Genomic DNA, 19,219 nt, shown 5'->3' with positions numbered 1-19,219 from the left:
CTTTAGTCACAGTTAAAACCAAATTTAAAATAATAAATAAATACAAGACTTAATTTAAAGCGTAAAGTAAATAACGATAATGAAATTGCGATAAATAAAAGTGCGATAAAATAAACTTGCGATAATTAAAAAGTACGATAATTAAAAGTGCAATTAAATACAATAACAATAAAAATGCGATAATTAGAAGTGCAATTAAATATAAAATAAAGGAAATTAAATATGAAAGAATTATGCTTATTTAAACTTCCGTAATCATGATGTTTGACGTGTTGATTTTAGTTTTATGCCCATGGGTTAATTGTCCTTTGTCCTGGATTATTTAATATGTCCATACGGATTTGTCCATAATAGTCCATCAGTCATAAATATAAAGAGCGAAAGCCTTCGTCAAATTATTCTTATTCCCGAAGTCAAATATTTCAACTAATTGGGGATTCGAATTGTAACAAGGTTTTAATACTTTGTTTAATGAATACACCAGGTTATCGACTGCGTGTAAACCAAGGTTTTACTAATTTGTTAACAATTACACCAATTACCCTTGAATGTAATTCACCCCTGTTTCAACAAGTCTATTAACTATTAATCCAGTTCCGTGTCCGGTAAAATGAATAATTATTGGTATTTATAGATATCCCGCCCACCGTACCCAGTCAAGCGTATGTGGTTATATATAAATACGTCGAATTATAAGTTTGTATATTAAATTAACAAGGTATTGTTTAGTTAATATAAAACCCATTAATAGCCCATAGTCTAATTTCCACAAGTGTCATTTTTTTTATCCAAACCCCAATTATGGTACAAAGCCCAATTACCCAATTTTAGTAATTAGCCCAACATCATGATTACTTCGGTATTAAATAAGCATAATAATAACTTAGCTACGAGACATTAAATTAAAAAGGTTGAACATAACTTACAATGATTAAAAATAGCGTAGCGTTACACGGACAGAATTTCGACTTACACCCTTACAACATTCGCTAACATACCCTTATTATTAGGATTAAAATTAAAATTAAAATTAAAATATAAATTATAAATATAAATATTACGTATAGATATAGAGAGATTGATATATTGGATGGTTTTTGCGATCAAACTGCGTTTGCTTTTATAGGGAATTGAGTCCAGGGGAACTCCGCGACTCGCGGCATTTCTTGCCTTCAAACTCCGCGAGTCGCGGAGTTTGAAATTCCAGCTCACCAGCTTTGGCTTCTTTCTTGCCGACGATTTTAAATATTAATATAATATATATATAATTTTTAAGAATTATTTATATATTATATTATATTCATGTGCATAGTTGACTTGTAATTTTTAGTCCGTTGCGTCGAGCGTTGAGAGTTGACTCTGGTCCCGGTTTTGGATTTTCGAACGTCCTTGCGAATAATTTAATATCTTGTACTTTGCGTTTTGAATCTTGTACTTTTGTAATTTTGAGACGTTTCTTATCAATAATTGGAACCTCTTTGATTGTATTTTGTACTTTTGAGCTTTTTGGTCGTTTGCGTCTTCAATTCGTCGAATCTGTTTTTTGTCTTCACCTTTTAATATTTAAACGAATATCACTTGTAAATAGAACATTTGCAACTAAAAGCTTGTCTTTCTTGGGGAATAATGCTATGAAATATATGTTCGTTTTTAGCATTATCAACTGTCCTCCTCAAATCTGTTTCATACGAATAAAATGAAGATGGCAAACTAAGAAGACGATGAATAGTGGAAAACATTGTAGGAAGAGGGTGATTATCGCGACTGTTACAGATTTTTTTTCCTGAAACATTGAAAGCGAATGAAGAAAAAGAAGGTGCTTTAATGATATTGATAAGGATACTGTGTTGATGATGTTGTCGTATAAAGAATAATGATTTGAAATCGATGATGATGATGGCATGATCATGATGATGATTACGATATGCTAACATGTGGAAGACACGCGAAGATGATGATGATTAGGATGATGATTCGACGATCATGATAGTGATTTGATCATGATTTATGATGATGACGAACGATGAAGATGATGATTATGATACAATGATTATAGTTATGATTATGATTCAATGATAAGATGAATCATGATTATGATGATGATTATGATAATTGATGATGAAGATAAGAACGGATGTCGAGTGGGTTGAGAATGAAATCGGAAATAATACGGGATAGAATACAATTAAGTCGTAATGTTAATCAGAAAAACGAAGACAGGGGGATGGTTCTGGGTGGTTGTTTGTAACGGTAGGTCAGCGGTTCAATCCCAACTTGCTGCGAAAATTTTGCTATTTTATTTTTTCTTGGGCCGTGTCCTGAATTCTGTTGTTGGGCCGGCAACCTTGTTACTGTTGGACTATGGTTTCCATTGGGCCGAGTTCCATGATGCTCTTTATAGATTGGGCTGAATATGCATATATAGATATAGACTTAAGTACGAAATAAATCATAAATGAGAAGTAAAGCAGATGGTAGGGCGTTTGGATGGGGAATCAGAAGTCGCGGGTTCGAATCCCGGCCTGGGCAGTTTGATGTCTTTCTTTTTGAGCCTTAAAGGTAGTTCCAATATCAAACTTATTATTATTATCATTATTATTAGTTTTATTATTATTATGATTGTAATTGTAATTAATATTATTATTGTTATTACTAGTTATTATTATTACTACAAGTATTATAAGTATTGTTATTATAAATGCTAAAATATGTATTAAGTATCCTTCATTATTAATAATATGATTATAACTAAAATTATAATTAATATTATTAACATCATTAACAAATATGATTTTTACTATTTTATTATTATTAGGATAAGTATTATTAACATTATTATTATTAATATAGCTATTAGCGTTGTTAGTACTAAACGTATTATCACCAGTAAAAAAAAAGTATTATTGTAGTTAATATTAATATCAGTATTATTCCTATTATAATTAGTATTACTAAAAGTATCATTTTAATGAAAACTATCAAAGTTTTTTTAAAATTAACATTTTGACTAAAGTTATTATACTTGTTAAAAATTATCATTATTAAGAATTATGATTATCTTTATTATTAATATTGTTACTATCAACATCATATATATCATTAACAATAAAATTAATACTTTACAGCTATTATTATAAATATCATTATTATTATCATTAATATAATTGTTACATTATTAGTAAAATCAAGTACTATAACTATTATCATTTTTAACAAAATTAATATTCTTAATGAAAATATGAAACATATATAATATTAATATAAAAAGGATACAACTAACGAATTTACATATATATATAAAGTTGTTCAAATTGAATTATGTGTTTTAATATAATTACAACTAATATAGGTTCGTGAATCCGAGGCCAACCCTGCTTTGTTCAGTTGTTAAATATCGTTATATGTATTTTTACTACAAAATACATTATGGTGAGTTTCATTAATCCCTTTTTAAATGCTTCTGCAATATATATTTTTGGAACTGAGAATACATGCGCTGCTTTTATAAATGTTTTACGAAATAGACACAAGTAATCGAAACTACATTATATGGTTGAATGATCGAAATCGAATATGCCCCTTTTTATTAAGTCTGGTAATCTAAGAATTAGGGAACAGACACCCTAATTGACGCGAACTCTAAAGATAGATCTATCGGGCCCAACAAGCCCCATCTAAAGTACCAGATGCTTTAGTACTTCGAAATTTATATCATGTCCGAAGGAGGATCCCGGAATGATGAGGATATTCTTATATGCATATTGTGAATGTCGGTTACCAGGTGTTCAATCCATATGAATGATATTTTTGTCTCTGTGCATGGGACGTATGTTTATGAGAAATATGAAATCTTGTGGTCTATTAAAATTATGAAATGATTATTTATGTTAAACTAATGAACTCACCAACCTTTTGGTTGACACTTTAAAGCATGTTTATTCTCAGGTATGAAAGAAGTCTTCCGCTGTACAATTGCTCATTTAAAAGACATTACTTGGAGTCATTCATGACATATTTCAAAAGACGTTTCCTTCGAGTCGTCGAGTTCATCAAGATTATTATTTAGTCAATTATAGTTGAATATATTATGAAATGATTTACATGTCATCAATTTTCGATATAAAGCAAGTTTGTCTTTTAAAAACGAATGCAGTGTTTGTAAAATGTATCATATTGAGGTCAAGTACCTCGCGATGTAACCAACTATTGTGAATCGTTTGTAATCGATATGGACTTTGTCCGGATGGATTAGGACGTGTCCTTTCATAGGGTGGGCTTACTAGTCCAAGTTTATTAATTAAAGGCCCAACTCTAAGTAATGATGCAATTAAATACATAAAGCCCAAGTAATTAACCACTAACCTTGGTTAATTAAAAATGACTAATATTAATTAATCATGAATGTAAATAATATTCAAAAATATTATTCGTGAAAAGTACGCGTGTCACAAAGACTAGTCGGGCCATGGAAATTTAATTACGATAACAAGTAAATGTATATAAATACATTTATTAAAGCACAAGTATTAATAATAAATATTAATAATAAACGTTGGAAAATTCCGGGTTGTTACATTACCCACCTGTTAAAGAAAATTTCGTCCCAAAATTTTAAGATGAGGTAGATGGAGGAGTCGGGAAAAGGTGAGGATACTTCTGCATCATTTGATCCGCTCGCTCCCAGGTAAACTCAGGTCCTCATTTGGCATTCCATCGTACTCGGACGATCGGAATCTTGTTGCGTTTCAAAGTTTTGACCTCACGGTCCATAATTTCAACAGGTTCTTCCACGAAGTGGAGTTTGTCATCAATTGTAAGTTCTTCCAATGGTATGACAAGTTCTGGTGCAGCAAGACACTTCTTCAAATTTGACACATGGAAGGTAGGATGAACTGAGCTCAATTGAGTTGGAAAATCCAAACGGTAAGCAACGGGTCCAACACGTTCCAAGATTTCAAAAGGACCAATGTATCGTGGGTTTAACTTTCCACGTTTTCCAAAACGAATCACACCTTTCCAAGGTGCAACCTTCAACATTACACGGTCACCGACGTTGAATTCAAAGTCTTTACATTTAAGGTCGGCATAACTCTTTTGACGATCACAGGCCGTCTTAAGTCTCGCTTGAATCTGAGCAATCTTCTCCGTTGTTTCATGGACTACCTCGGGTCCAGTGATTTGCTTTTTGCCTACTTCGGCCCAACAAATAGGAGATCGGCACTTGCGGCCATACAACGCTTCAAAAGGTGCAGCATTAATGCTTGAATGATAACTGTTGTTGTACGAGAATTCGGCTAACGGCAAATGCCTTTCCCAGGCCTAATCAATGACACATGCATGCAACATGTCCTCCAAGGTCTGAATCGTTCGTTCACTCTGACCATCAGTCTGTGGATGGTACATAGTGCTCATGTCAAGACGGGTTCCCATGGCTTCTTGTAAAGAACACTAAAATATGGAAGCAAAACGGGGGTCGCGATCTGAGATGATCGATAAAGGTACACCATGACGAGATAGAACCTCTTTGATGTATAGTTGAGCGAGTCTCTCCATCGTATCCATCTCCTTTATGGCTAAGAAGTGTGCAGATTTAGTGAGACGGTCAACGATAACCCAGATGGTATCGTATCCGCCCTCCATCTTTGGTAGCTTGGTAATGAAGTCCATTGTTATCCTCTCCCACTTCCATTACGGGATTTCCGGTTGTTGAAGTAACCCAGAAGGTCTTTAATGTTCGGCCTTAACTTTCGAGCAAGTCAGACACTTACCAACATAAGTTGCAACGTCTTTCTTAAGGTTAGGCCACCAATACTGTTCTTTAAGATCGTGGTACATTTTGCCCGCTCCGGGGTGAATCGAATATCTCCACTTGTGGGCTTTATCTAGTATAAGGTTTCGTAGATCTCCATAAAGAGGTACCCAAATTCTTCCGACATAGCATCGGAGTCCAGTCTCCTTAACCTCGAATCGAGAGACAAGAATGTTCAAGTGTTCATGAGATATATTCTCCTCCTTGAGAGCCTCATCTTGGGCTACTCGGATCTGGTTGTTGAGATTTGAATGGATGGTGATGTTCAGAGCCCGTACACGAAGAGGTGCCGTCCTCTCCTTTCGGCTTAAAGCGTCAGCTACAACATTGGCCTTGCCAGGATGATAACGAAGTTCACAATCATAGTCATTCAGTGTCTCAATCCATCGACGCTGTCTCATATTCAGTTGCTTCTGATCGAAGATGTGTTGGAGGCTCTTGTGATCGGTGAAGATAGTGCTCTTAGTTCCATAAAGATAGTGTCTCCACAATTTGAGCGCAAAGACAATGGATCCAAGCTCGAGATCGTGCGTAGTGTAGTTCCGTTCGTGAATCTTCAGTTGACGGGAAGCATAGGCAATAACCTTCGATCGTTGCATCAATACACAACCAAAACCACTTTTCGAAGCATCGCAATAAACGACGAAATCGTCACTGCCTTCAGGAAGTGATAAGATAGGTGCGGTGGTTAACTTCTTTTTCAAGGTTTGAAATGCTGATTCGTGTGCGGGTTCCGAAATGAACTTCTTCCCTTTGTGAGTCAGTGCGGTCAAAGGACGCGCAATCAGAGAGAATCCTTCAATAAATCTTCGGTAGTAACCGGCAAGACCTAAAAATTGGCGGATATGAGTCAGAGTAGTGGGGGTTTCCCACTTGCTGATAGCTTCAATCTTGGCGGGATCAGCCTTGATACCCTGGTCGCTCACAACATGACCCGGAAACTGGACTTCCTTCAACCAAAATTCACACTTGGAGAATTTCGCATAAAGTTGCTCTTGTCTCAAGAGTTCAAGCACTAGACGAAGATGTTGCACATGTTCATCTTCGCTCTTAGAGTAGATGAGGATATCATCTATGAAGACGATAACAAACTTATCCAAGTATGGCTTGCAGACACGATTCACGAGGTCCATGAACACGGCAGGTGCGTTGGTCAATCCGAACGGCATAACGAGACACTCATAATGACCGTAACGAGTTCTGAATGCAGTCTTCATCACATCACTCTCTTTCACCCTCAACAGGTGATAACCGGATCGCAAATCGATCTTAGAGTATACGCTCGATCCTTGCAGCTGATCGAAAAGATCGTCAATTCGTGGAAGTGGATACCGATTCTTGATCGTCAATTTGTTAAGTTCACGATAGTCGATACACATACGGAAGGATCCATCCTTCTTCTTAACAAACAAAACAGGCGCGCCCCAAGGCGAAGAACTCGGTTAAATAAACGAATGGTCTAGTAGTTCTTGTAGCTGACTATGCAACTCTTACATTTCTGAAGGTGCGAGTCGATAAGGTGCACGAGCTACAGGTGCAGATCCTGGCACTAAATCGATCTGAAACTCTACTGCTCTCGTTGGTGGTAATCCAGGCAATTCTTCCGGGAAGAAATCGGAAAACTTGTTCACAACACGAACATCGTTCACACTCTTCTCCTCGGTTTCTACCGTTTTCACATGTGCTAGAACAGCAAGACGTCCTTTCTTCATGATCTTTTGCGCTTTCATGCAACTAATGAGATTCAGCTTCGAGGTACATCTCTCTCCGTAAATGATCAGTGGCTCACCGTCTCCGCGTGGTATACGAAGAGCTTTATCTCCACAGATAATGTCAGCCCTTATCTTGGTCAACCAGTCCATATCGACAATAACATCAAAGCTTCCCAACTTAATGGGTATCAAGTCAATCTCGAAATCCACACAAGCTATGTTGATAATGGCTCCTCGGCTAATATGGTCAACTTTCTCAAGTTTTCCATTGGCTACCTCTACAAGCATACTCTCCTTTAAAGGAACTAATGACCAATTTATCTTATCGCAAAAGTGTCTACATACATAACTCCTATCGGCACCAGTATCAAATAAGACAGAAGCTAATATATTGTTGATAGTGAATATACCTGTCACCAAGTCGGGGTTCTCACGGGCGTCCCTTACATTAACGTTGAACGCTCTACCACGCGGAGGTCTGCCATCCTTTCGCTTGTTGGGGCACACATTCCTGAAATGGCCCATCTGTCCGCATTCGTAGCACTTTTTCGGTCCATTGGGGTTCGGCTTCCCAGTCATGGTGGTGATCTTGCCGTCCCTGCCAATATGCCCGGTCTTTTTGCATTTCTCACAAACAACATTACAGTACCCGGTATGGTACTTGTAGCACCTCCTGCACTGTGGTAGGGTACCTTTGTAGTTGGGGTTCGAGTTGTTGTTCGGATTGAGATTCCCACCGTTGTTGTTTCCTTTGAAACCTTCATGTCGCTTTGCCGGGTTTTGATCATAGGATCTACCCTTGTTGTTATCCCACTTTCGCTTATCACTACTACCCGCTTCGGATCTTGCCTTCTCCGGTTCATCGATGATGATTTGGTTCATTAAGGTATGCACCATGCGCATTGCTTCCGGGACATTGGGTGGCTTAGATGAGGTAACGTTTCCCTTAATGAACTTAGGAAGTCCCCACAAATATCTTTCCATACGCTTGAACTCCGGGGTAACCATGGTAGGACACATCAGGGCTAGTTCCAAATACCTATGATTGTAACCATCGAGATAGTTTCCCACAACCTTCAACTGCATAAACTCAATCTCCATTTTCTGGATCTCAGTCCTAGGGCAATATTCTTCAATCAGGGCCCCTTTGAATTCCTCCCATGGGGTAGCAAACGCCTCATCAATGCCCTTTGCTTGAGCCAATGTGTTCCACCAAGTTAGTTCGCTGTCAGACATCATACATGAGGCATACTTGGTTTTATTCGCCTCTGAGCAGTTACTAACTAGAAACACAGATTCTAATTTCTCAAACCACCTAGTGAGACCAACTGGCCCCTCCGTTCCACTAAAGTTGTGGGGCTTGCAGCTTTGAAACTCTTTGTACGTACACCCATTATGAATGGGCTGAATAACCGGTGGCGGTGGGGCTTGGGGTTGCATTTCCGCAATGGCTGCGGCTACCCTTTCGGCAATCATTTTCTCGATTTGGGCTGTGGTCAGTGTTGATCTTCCGTTGGCCATGATGTTCTAAACAAAAATTTTGACTCAAGTCAAAATCCAGTAATCAAATAGTAATAATACAGTATATGGTAACCAACATGGAATCAACACATCACATGTTTATTAAGTAATGCAACCAGGTACAAATACCACCGAATCATACAGTAACGTAAATAGAACATCGTGCAAGAATTAAATAACACAAAGTTCCATTCATTAATAATAAGTTGCATACATCTGTATAGGTTCGTACAATACATAAGTAAAACATAAAACTACAATGAGATTACATAATGAAATCTACTACAAAAGCTCTACGGTGATGGTGGGTATAGGATGTCCAATACGTGGGACATCTGGTCCTCGAGCTCAGTTACCCGAGCATGGAGGATCTCCACCTCCCTCATCAGTTCCTCGACAGAGGGAGATGGTGGGGCAGGCGGTGCAGTCGGCACGGGTGGTGCTGGTGGAGCTGGTGGTGCAGACGGTCTGGCTCTAGAAGTAGAGGCTATGAAACGGTAAGGCTTACGGATGAAGGGATCAGCAGGATACGGCACAAGCCACTTGCAGGCGGTAACCCTACGACGCTGACCATATGCATCAGTGAATGCTCGAACTCCGTTAATCCCTGGAATGATGGTGCCATCGAAACGGTACCACTTCTTCGGCGGGGTGGAGGGTGGCTGTACAGGTGCATCATCAGGGTCCTCATTAGAATCATCGTCACTGGAGTCGTCTGAGGAGGTGTCGTCGGATAAAGAGTCAGCGGAGAATGGGTCGTCCGAATCATGTGGAGGTGGCTGCACGGGTGGCTGTACTGGCTCTCCTCGGGTGGCCATCATCTGTCGGTATCTGGCGGGTCCGATCGGCACGAGACGTTCATCAGGAGCGCGTCGGCACCAATGGTTATGCTCATTACGGACTGGACCTTCCCCAAGATTCGCGAGAATCACAGCACCACCGGGATGGTTCTGTGGCTCCGAGGGTCTGGGGGCAAGTGGAGCTGGAATCTCCTGGAGGTCCTCGGCTCCATCGGAGGTAACCACTGGGGCAGGTGCATGACTACTGGCACCAGAGGATGAAGCGCCAGGGTCACTGGTGGGTGTCGACGACGGCATCTGGGAATCGGCAATATCGGTCGGTGAAGTGGCGGACAAGTCTGAGTCACTGTCCAAAATGATGACAGGTGGAATATCCGACATCTGAACAAGGAAAAATAACTTTTTCCACGTCAGTAAGTCATAAAGTAAGCACGTATTAGGTAAAGTAACTACGACAGTCTAAATCATGTATAGCAGTAAATAGCATGGCAATAATAACGAATCGTACAGAAGTAGCATGCAATCGAAAGCAAATAATAGCATGCAGTAGTGAAAACAAGTAGCATACGGCATATAGCAGTAAAAGTAAGCAGCAGCATGCAGTAAGTTCAGCGGAAACAAGTAAACTAGCAAGTTGTAGATTAGTCCTATTAGTGAATCCTACTCGGGTCAGTCTTAGACTCACTAATGCAACCTAATTCCCTACAACCAATGCTCTGATACCAAATGTGACACCCCGTACTAAATCAACATGTACGGACCATCAACAACAGGATCATTACAAGGTCAAACACTATATGCGTTTTCAAAACAAGTTTGCATTCATGATAAAAGGTGACGTCATAACTAACGTCAAATGTTTTACAACCAAAAGTATACTTCTATGAATAGAAGTAAGGATAATAGTACGTGACCCTTAGGTCGTTACAAATCATTGTTTCAAAAGTAAATAAGTTTGAATGCAAATAAACATTTCATGCAGTGACTACTTTAGTAAGCGCAACGGGTGTCTACAAAGCATGACTAGTACAACAGCGGAAGCAAGCAACCGTAAGCACCTGAGAAAAACATGCTTAAAAATATCAACACAAAGGTTGGTGAGCTATAGTTTAAGTATAACAGTAATGAAAGGTAGGCCGCGAGATTTCAGTGCTACAAAGAGCGTTTCAAAACAATATGATAAAATATATGTTTAACCGTGGGCACTTGGTAACTAACTTAACGTTTACAACCCCCTAAAAGTACACTTGGCGAGTGCGTATGTTTACGAAGTATTAAACACACGTTAAATGCTAGTGCTACTAGCCCGAGTGGGGACGTCAAACCCTATGGATCCATATCTAAGATTCACGTTCACCGGTTCAAAAACCAATGACTAAACGTTACCAAGCTAAGGGGAAAGTTTATGCCGTTGTATAACCCACACATATAATAAGTTTAAGTACTCATGCCTAGTATGTAAAATGTAAAACACGCATGCATTCTCAGTTCCCAAAATAGTTAAAGTAAAAAGGGATGCTATAACTCACAGTGATAAAGTAGCAGTAAAGTTGAGTCGGGAAGTAAGCAAGTATGTAGGTCCGGAAAGTCCCCAACCTAAGTCAAATATTACTAAGTCAGTAAATCGTTCCAATAGGTTTAAATGTATGTAAATTAGGTCTTAAGTATCATCATCATTCATCATTAGGTCAAAAGGGTAAAGTAAGTTTTAAGTCAAGATTAGGGTTTAAAACAAGGGCTGAATTCGTTCAGTCACCACGGCCTCTATAAAAACTGAAATGGGATGAGACCAGTGGCCATGGCTCCGTATATGAGTCCTTTAGTTTCTGTAAAAATTCCAGAAGCAAACTCGTCTTCGTTTGCCCGTTGCGACGGTCTAAGTGCGAGTAGGTCAGAATTTTCAGCACAACGTTAAAAGGACATAGTGACACTCGGAGGGCCATAAATCCTAAACCGTAACTCGGATTAAGAGGAGTCTTAAACGAAAAATTATCTACTCGAACATTGCTAACTGAAAATCAACTTTACCATAGCCCAGGTGGTCAGATCAGACCCAGAAAACAGTATCTAGAGTGTTCCAGTGGGTTCTTGGTGCCCGATGCTCATCACGGTTCTCATCCTTGATGCATATAGCTTCAAGTGTACAACTCATTGATGTGTTTGCATCATCTTAACCAAGGTTTGACCATAATAACACTTGTGTAAGTCTAAGATGAGTAGCACAACTCATTTAAGTGTTGCAAGTAGTTTGATGAACCAAAGTTACATCAAGATCTTAGATCCGACACATACATGAACTCTAAAAGTAATATTAACCAAGTTTTGACTATCATAACACAAGTGTAAGTCTAAGACATGTAGCACAACTCACTTAAGAGTTGTATGAAGTTTGATGAACCAAAGTTACATCCAAATCTTAGATCCAACACATACAAGAGTTATACAAGTAATATTAAGCTACAACTTGAAATTAAACTTAAGCAAACAAGATCTTAGGTTGTAGAACATAGTTCTTAGTTAGATCTTGAAGATCCTAGACCCAAAAGAAAGTCCTTAAGTTAAATCCAACAAAAGTATATGAAGTTATAACTAGTAAGTTATACTTCTATGTTCTTGAACTTACAAAGTTAACTTTTGTTTCAAGAAGTATGAGATCAAAGTTTTAACTAGTAATACTTGACCATAATTAAAAATCATGAATTTAAAGTAAGTAAAAGTGAAGAAATAAACTAGATCTACAAGTATTATGTTCATTTTTGCTTCATACTTGAGAAGATTCAAACTAAAGTTTTGAATCTTAAGAATTCAAGTCTACAAACATGAAAATAAAGAAGATTATAAACTCATGAGCTTTTAGTCTTGAAAACACTTAAATGTAGAACTACAAACTAACAAGATTGAGTTCTTGTTCTTGATTCTTCATAAAAAAGGAGATGGAAGTAACCAAGATCTATGAAGATTCAAGCTAAGAAACTTGATCTTTACAACAAACAAGTAACAAGCAAGCAAGAATGATGATGATGAGATTAAAGGCTACGGTTTTTACAAGAAGAAAAGAAGAAAATTAATGTTGTTACTTACTAGTTTTTGAGAGAGAAATGTGAGAAAAATGAAGTGTTGTTTGTAAATGTGTGTAAAGGAAATGAAATGCAAGTAACTAAGTAACAAAGTTGAAAAAAAGAACTCCTCACTTGCTAGCTAAAGGGGACGGTTTTTTGAAGCAAATGGGGTAGTCAAATGCCAAACTTTCTAGTGTTGGAGCTTGGTGTATGCTAGGATGGGTAATGAGGTTAAAAGCATGGAAAAGAATGCATGCATGCTTGAAGTTTTTTGTCTCATAATTAAGCTAATTAATCAAGTACTTAACCTTAATAATTATTAGCATATAACATGGGCTTACAAGTCCATTAAGAGTGTAGGGTGGGCTTACTAGTCCAAGTTTATTAATTAAAGGCCCAAGTCCAAGTAAGGATGCAATTAAATACATAAAGCCCAAGTAATTAACCAATAACCTTGGTTAATTAAAAATGACTAATATTAATTAATCATGAATGTAAATAATATTCAAAAATATTATTCGTGAAAAGTACGCGTGTCACAAAGACTAGTCGGGCCATGGAAATTAAATTACGATAACAAGTAAATGTATATAAATACATTTATTAAAGCACAAGTATTAATAATAAATATTAATAATAAACGTTGGAAAATTCCGAGTTGTTACATGTATTCCAAGTAATTACTTATTGTCACATATGAAGTTATAAAGAGAGACTTTCAAAAATTCAATGGTAAATTGTAAAGGTAATATATGTTTTAATATTATGAATCGTATTGCAATATGTAAGTTTTATAATGTATTTTGGCATCATATGTTAACTCATTTGACCACCTTTACTAAGCTTTTGTTTATATATAGTTTCATCATACGTTAGTACATATGACCCGAATGTGCAGATTTTCGTAGTGGCAAACAAAATATTTGCACAAAAAATCCTACTTGACCACTTGCATGATGGGACCAACATCAACTTTCACTTCAAGGTTACTTCCAAGTGTCATACACAAACCGTAAACATATTAGTGCAACGCACGGGCATTGCAACTAGTGTATATATATATATATATACATACATATATATATATATATATATATATATATATATATATATATATATATATATATATATATATATATATATATATATATATATATATATATATATATATATATGGAAGTTTCGAGTTAATTAAATGTACCTTAACACATAGTACGTGAACATACGTTAACAAAAAAAATTTCTGATAATATTTATGCTTACCTTTTTTACCAGTTAAAAGATACTACTACATGTTATAAGAGCACCATGAGTCGGGTATTTTTTTGGCCGTTATACAAATTTAACGGTGGGGACGGTGGAGAATCCCACTCCCTCCCGTCGTTAAATCTCACCGTTGTGCACCACCTTTGCTCTGGTAAGGGTGTGTTTGTTTGAAATATATCTGTTATTCAACGGATATATTCATTAAATATTTTTTATATATATATACTTCTACATTTTTTATACTCATTTTCACAACAACACCAATATTTCTTCATACTTCTCCAAATTAACTTCCTTTCTCTAAATAAACATATTTCTTTCATAAAATGTCTTTAACATCATCGTCTAGCAAAGAGTTTTTTATGCAAGTGCTCGATATAATCAATAGCGAGGCGTTAGAAAGTGTAAATTAAGCGGAAAGTTCAAGCACGCGTCGTTATATAGAACGTGAACATGAAGCCGCACATGTACGTCTTATTACCGACTATTTTGTTGAAGGTTGTAAATACTCCGACGAAAATTTTAAAAGGAGGTTTCGGATGCTGCATCGCGTATATCTCCGAATTATGGAAGATATTCTCAACTACCGTAAAGATCCGCTACCTAAATATTTTAGGTATTTTCATTTACGGGTTGATGTGTAACATCCCGCGTTTTTCCGTTAAATTTATTTTAACACCGTCTTTTTTTAAAAAAAATAACATCCCTCGTTATTTAATTTTAACGTCACCCGTTTACACGAGCGTTTTTAAAATATTCGTTTGGTTAATTCCCGCACCCGCTTTGAAACTCGAGGGACCAAAGTTGCAAAGGGGCCTAACTAGTGACTAGGTCAACTAGTCAAACCCCATCTCATCCATTCATTTTCACCAACACTTTCACCTTCTTCCTCCCTTTTTCTCTCTACTTCCCTTTTATGAACACAAAACCCTCAAACACAAATTCATCATCTAAAACCGAATCATGGAGCAAACATCAAAACAAATTGTACTTTTGGAATCCTCGTTTCATCCTCTTCGATTTGATACTAGTCTCATGGCATGGGGTAAGAATTTCTCATGAAACCCTAACTTGTTAAATTCGTTTTTAGACTTGTCAAGTGGTTAATTAGTGTCTATGGCTCGTAGGGATGTCGTGTATGTAATTTGTATGCTCGTTCTTCGTGTTTTGAAAATATGACATGAACACCCAAATGGGTCTAGCTTAATCTTGAGTTTTGGTTGCTCAAATGATGTTATAAGATAAAGTGTATGTGTTAAAAGTGTTAGTTACTTCATTAGCTTCGTTTTGATATGTTGGATGATGATAAACTAGCTCAATAACATGAAATGTGTTTTTGGTGAATCGATTATCGTTTTGGTAGGAACTTGATGCGGTTGAATGCTAGTTGAGACACTTGTTTGAATATATGCTAGTTAACTAGTTAAATTGTATGCGTAAATAGCTTCGAAATGGTGTGATGTATGCTAGCGTTTGATTAGTGAATCATAAGTCTCATTTGTGTCGAAATTGATTTTGAAACGATAACGTGGCTAGTGATTTTGACGTAGTAAATGTTTATTGAAACTTGGAATATGCGTCTAGTTGCAATGTATGCGTTATTACCTTCAAAACGGCATATCATTTGTATGTTAAAAGTTCCCGAATCATAAAATGCGTTTCTTTGATTTTTGGTTGAAAATGATGAACTTTGATGATGTTTTCGATTTGGAAATTGTCGGTTATGATCTATGAAAAGTGTTTAGTTGTATTCCTTGTTAAAATACCTTTCCAACGATATAAGATACATGTTTAGGAGATTTGCGGTTTGTGAGTTAGGAATTTTTGAAGTTGGATTCGTGCATAAGTTGAAAACTGCAGAAAATAGCTGAACAGCATGGTGCGCGGCGCGCACCTCACCCCGCGCGGCGCGCAAATGGGTCTGGCCAGATTCTGCTCATTATGTCCCTTTTCACGTGAAATGTTTGACTAGCTATCGACCTCCGATTCACATGAAACTTGTTCTAATATACTTGTATATGAATAATTAGCATAGAAAAATAGTCCGGGACCCGACCCGAACATGTTGACTTTTTCGTTGACTTTGACCAAGTTTGACTTTTAGTCAAACTTAACCAAACTTTTATGCAATCGTTCTAACATGCTTTTATACTTGATTCTCGCATGAAACTTGGCAACGTGATTCACATGCTATATTTAATCGAGTCGTAACGAGCCATAGGACTAATTGAACACATTTCACCCGACCTTGTGTCGTAACCGGTTAATTGATATAACTTACTTGTTTAGGTCAAGGCTAAGCAACTTTCATGCACACGTTTACTTGTTGAAGTACCTTTATACTCGTGCACTCGAGGTGAGATCATAGTCCCACTTTTTACTCTTTTGAACTTACTTTTGGGATGAGAAAACATAAACGATTCTTTTGAACTAAGTGAACACAAGAACGGGAAAACAAACATTCTACATACGAGTTTAGAACGAAAATCCTCAATCCGATTATCATTAGTTACATCAGATGGTGTAAGCGAGAACTTATGTTATATGGCCATATGGGTTTGACAACCCTCATCTTTGACGGTTCGCTACCGTTTACGGATGAAATATATTTTCGAGAATCAGTGTTTGTTCTAGCACTATTGATGGGGTATTCAACGGACGGAATGTTAAGTTTTGATAATTGGGTGCTCGTGAATATTAACTTTTAGAATGTACTACTATTATTTCAACTTTGCAAATCTTGTGGTTCGACCTACTTTACTTTTACTCACTTACTCAAACCTATGATTTCACCAACGTTTTTGCGTTGACAGATTCTTCTATGTTTTCTCAGGTTTTCACATGGTTATTTGTTACACGCTTCCGCACTCTTTGATTACTTGATTGGAGTCTACCATGCATGCATACGCTAGGGATAGCATTTTTGGATTCAAACTTTTGTCTACTTACTTACGCTATTTATAGCAACTGTGGTTTCAAACTAATTATGTCGCAAGTTATTTCATTCATACTTTATAACTTTGTAAACTTAAACTTATTGTCGATCCGTTTGTTAAACTAAACTTTGTACCTTTCAAATGAACGAGACATAATTTTGGTCAAACGAGTCTCATATAGGGACTACGACCACGCAACGGGACCTAAGTTAACGACGCCGTCAATAACGGTTTTGGTCGGGTCGTTACATGATGCGCCCGGAAAGTTGAGTATTAGTACATACTTAAAAATAACTTCCACTCTACGACAATTAGCTTATAGTGATACACCCGATCTTTTTGATGAGTACTTGCAAATGTCGGAACAAACATGTCGTGAATCGCTAATGAACTTTGTGTATTATTGATTTATATAAAGATGAATATATACGAGAGCCTACCACGGATGATATCAAACGATTGTATGAAGCACACGAAGATCTTCACGGTTTACCTGGAATGATGGGAATCATAGATTGTATGCATTGGAAATGGGGAAAATGTCCTGTTGCATGGAAAGGTCAATTTACTCAAAGCGATTACAAAGTTCCAACTATTATGCTAGAAGTCGTAGCCTCATATGATAACTGGATTTGGCATGCTTTCTTTAGGGTTGCGGGTTCAAACAACGAATTAAACATCTTGAATGCTAGTAATCTCTTCAACTCAATGCTTAATGAAGAAACAGAAGACATTCCTTTTACTGTAAATGGGATTGAGTACAAAAGAGGATATTATCTAGCGGACGGTATATATCCCGGGTGGGCATCATTTGTTACGGAGTTTTCAAGTGCAAATGATGAAAACGTAACTACTTTTTGAAGAAACAAGCAGCGGCACACAAGGATGTTGAGAGGACTTTTGGTATTTTACAAGGCGTTGGCATATACTACAACAACCAGCAATGGCATATAGCATCAATGTTACGAAACAAATGATGTATACATGCATTATCCTACACAATATAATTGTTGAAGATAATGGTTTTGCTCTAACCGAGAATGATTGGGTTTACGAACCCATTCGTAATATGCAAACAACTTGGATCGAGAGGTGTGAAACTTACAGGAGGAGGACGAAAGAATTACTAGATAGGGAAGTGCATGAGGGCCTACGATCGGATTTGGTTGAACATGTATGGGCTAATCGTGAAACGTTGGGGACGGATTAAGTATTGTGTTTTTTATTAAGTAATGTATTTTTTTTATAAGTATTGTGTTTTTTATTAAGTATTTTTTTATTAATGTAATTTTTTTTATTAATGAAATTTAGTATTGCATTTGTTTTTATATTTTTAATATATAATTGAACTAAATAATATTATTGAAAGTGTTAAAAAACAATTAAATAATGATTTAACACTGAACGATTTCTCCTGTTTTGACCTCAGTGTTAAATTCAATACTGAGATTCAACATTGAACGACTCCTAGTGCTCTAAGGTTCCTAATTCAAGTTGAATTGTTTAGCTTTTATTTTGCAATTTCATTTAAGTTTCTCCCTAATTGCTTTGTATAATTTTGTTCAAAAATAAAAAATTAGACACCAAAGATTAAAATAGTAAAATAAAGCATCTACGATATATGAGCATTTTATTAAAGAACTAGCATACAAACTCGTGTTTATCATATAGGAGTATCGAAAATTAGATATCATTTAGATTGAAGTGTACGTACGAAGTCTTTTACATTTCTAGAGAGGATTATTAATTTAATATTTATAATAATAATAATAATATTAAATATATCATATATAAAAAATAAATAAGTATTATAAGATTTTCAACCTGATTTCTTGTTTTCATATCATTTAAATATACAAATCCGTTAAGGTTAAAGAATGATTAAAATGAACAGCTATTATACTTTTAAATATACTCATAAATGATGATTATTTGACTAATATAAAAATATTTAAATTATTTATTGCACTTTAAGCATTCATGTCATAAAATATAATGTATAGTTTTTAGCATTATTAATTGTTTATTTAACTTTAAATTTTCGTGTATTATAAAATAGAATGTAAGAATAATAGTATTATTAATATTTTAAATCTTGAATTATGATTGGCTACCA

The sequence above is a fragment of the Rutidosis leptorrhynchoides genome, chromosome 9 (genome assembly GCF_046630445.1).
Source record: "Rutidosis leptorrhynchoides isolate AG116_Rl617_1_P2 chromosome 9, CSIRO_AGI_Rlap_v1, whole genome shotgun sequence".
Taxonomy (NCBI): Eukaryota; Viridiplantae; Streptophyta; class Magnoliopsida; order Asterales; family Asteraceae; genus Rutidosis; species Rutidosis leptorrhynchoides.
This window is presented reverse-complemented; position numbering follows the sequence as displayed.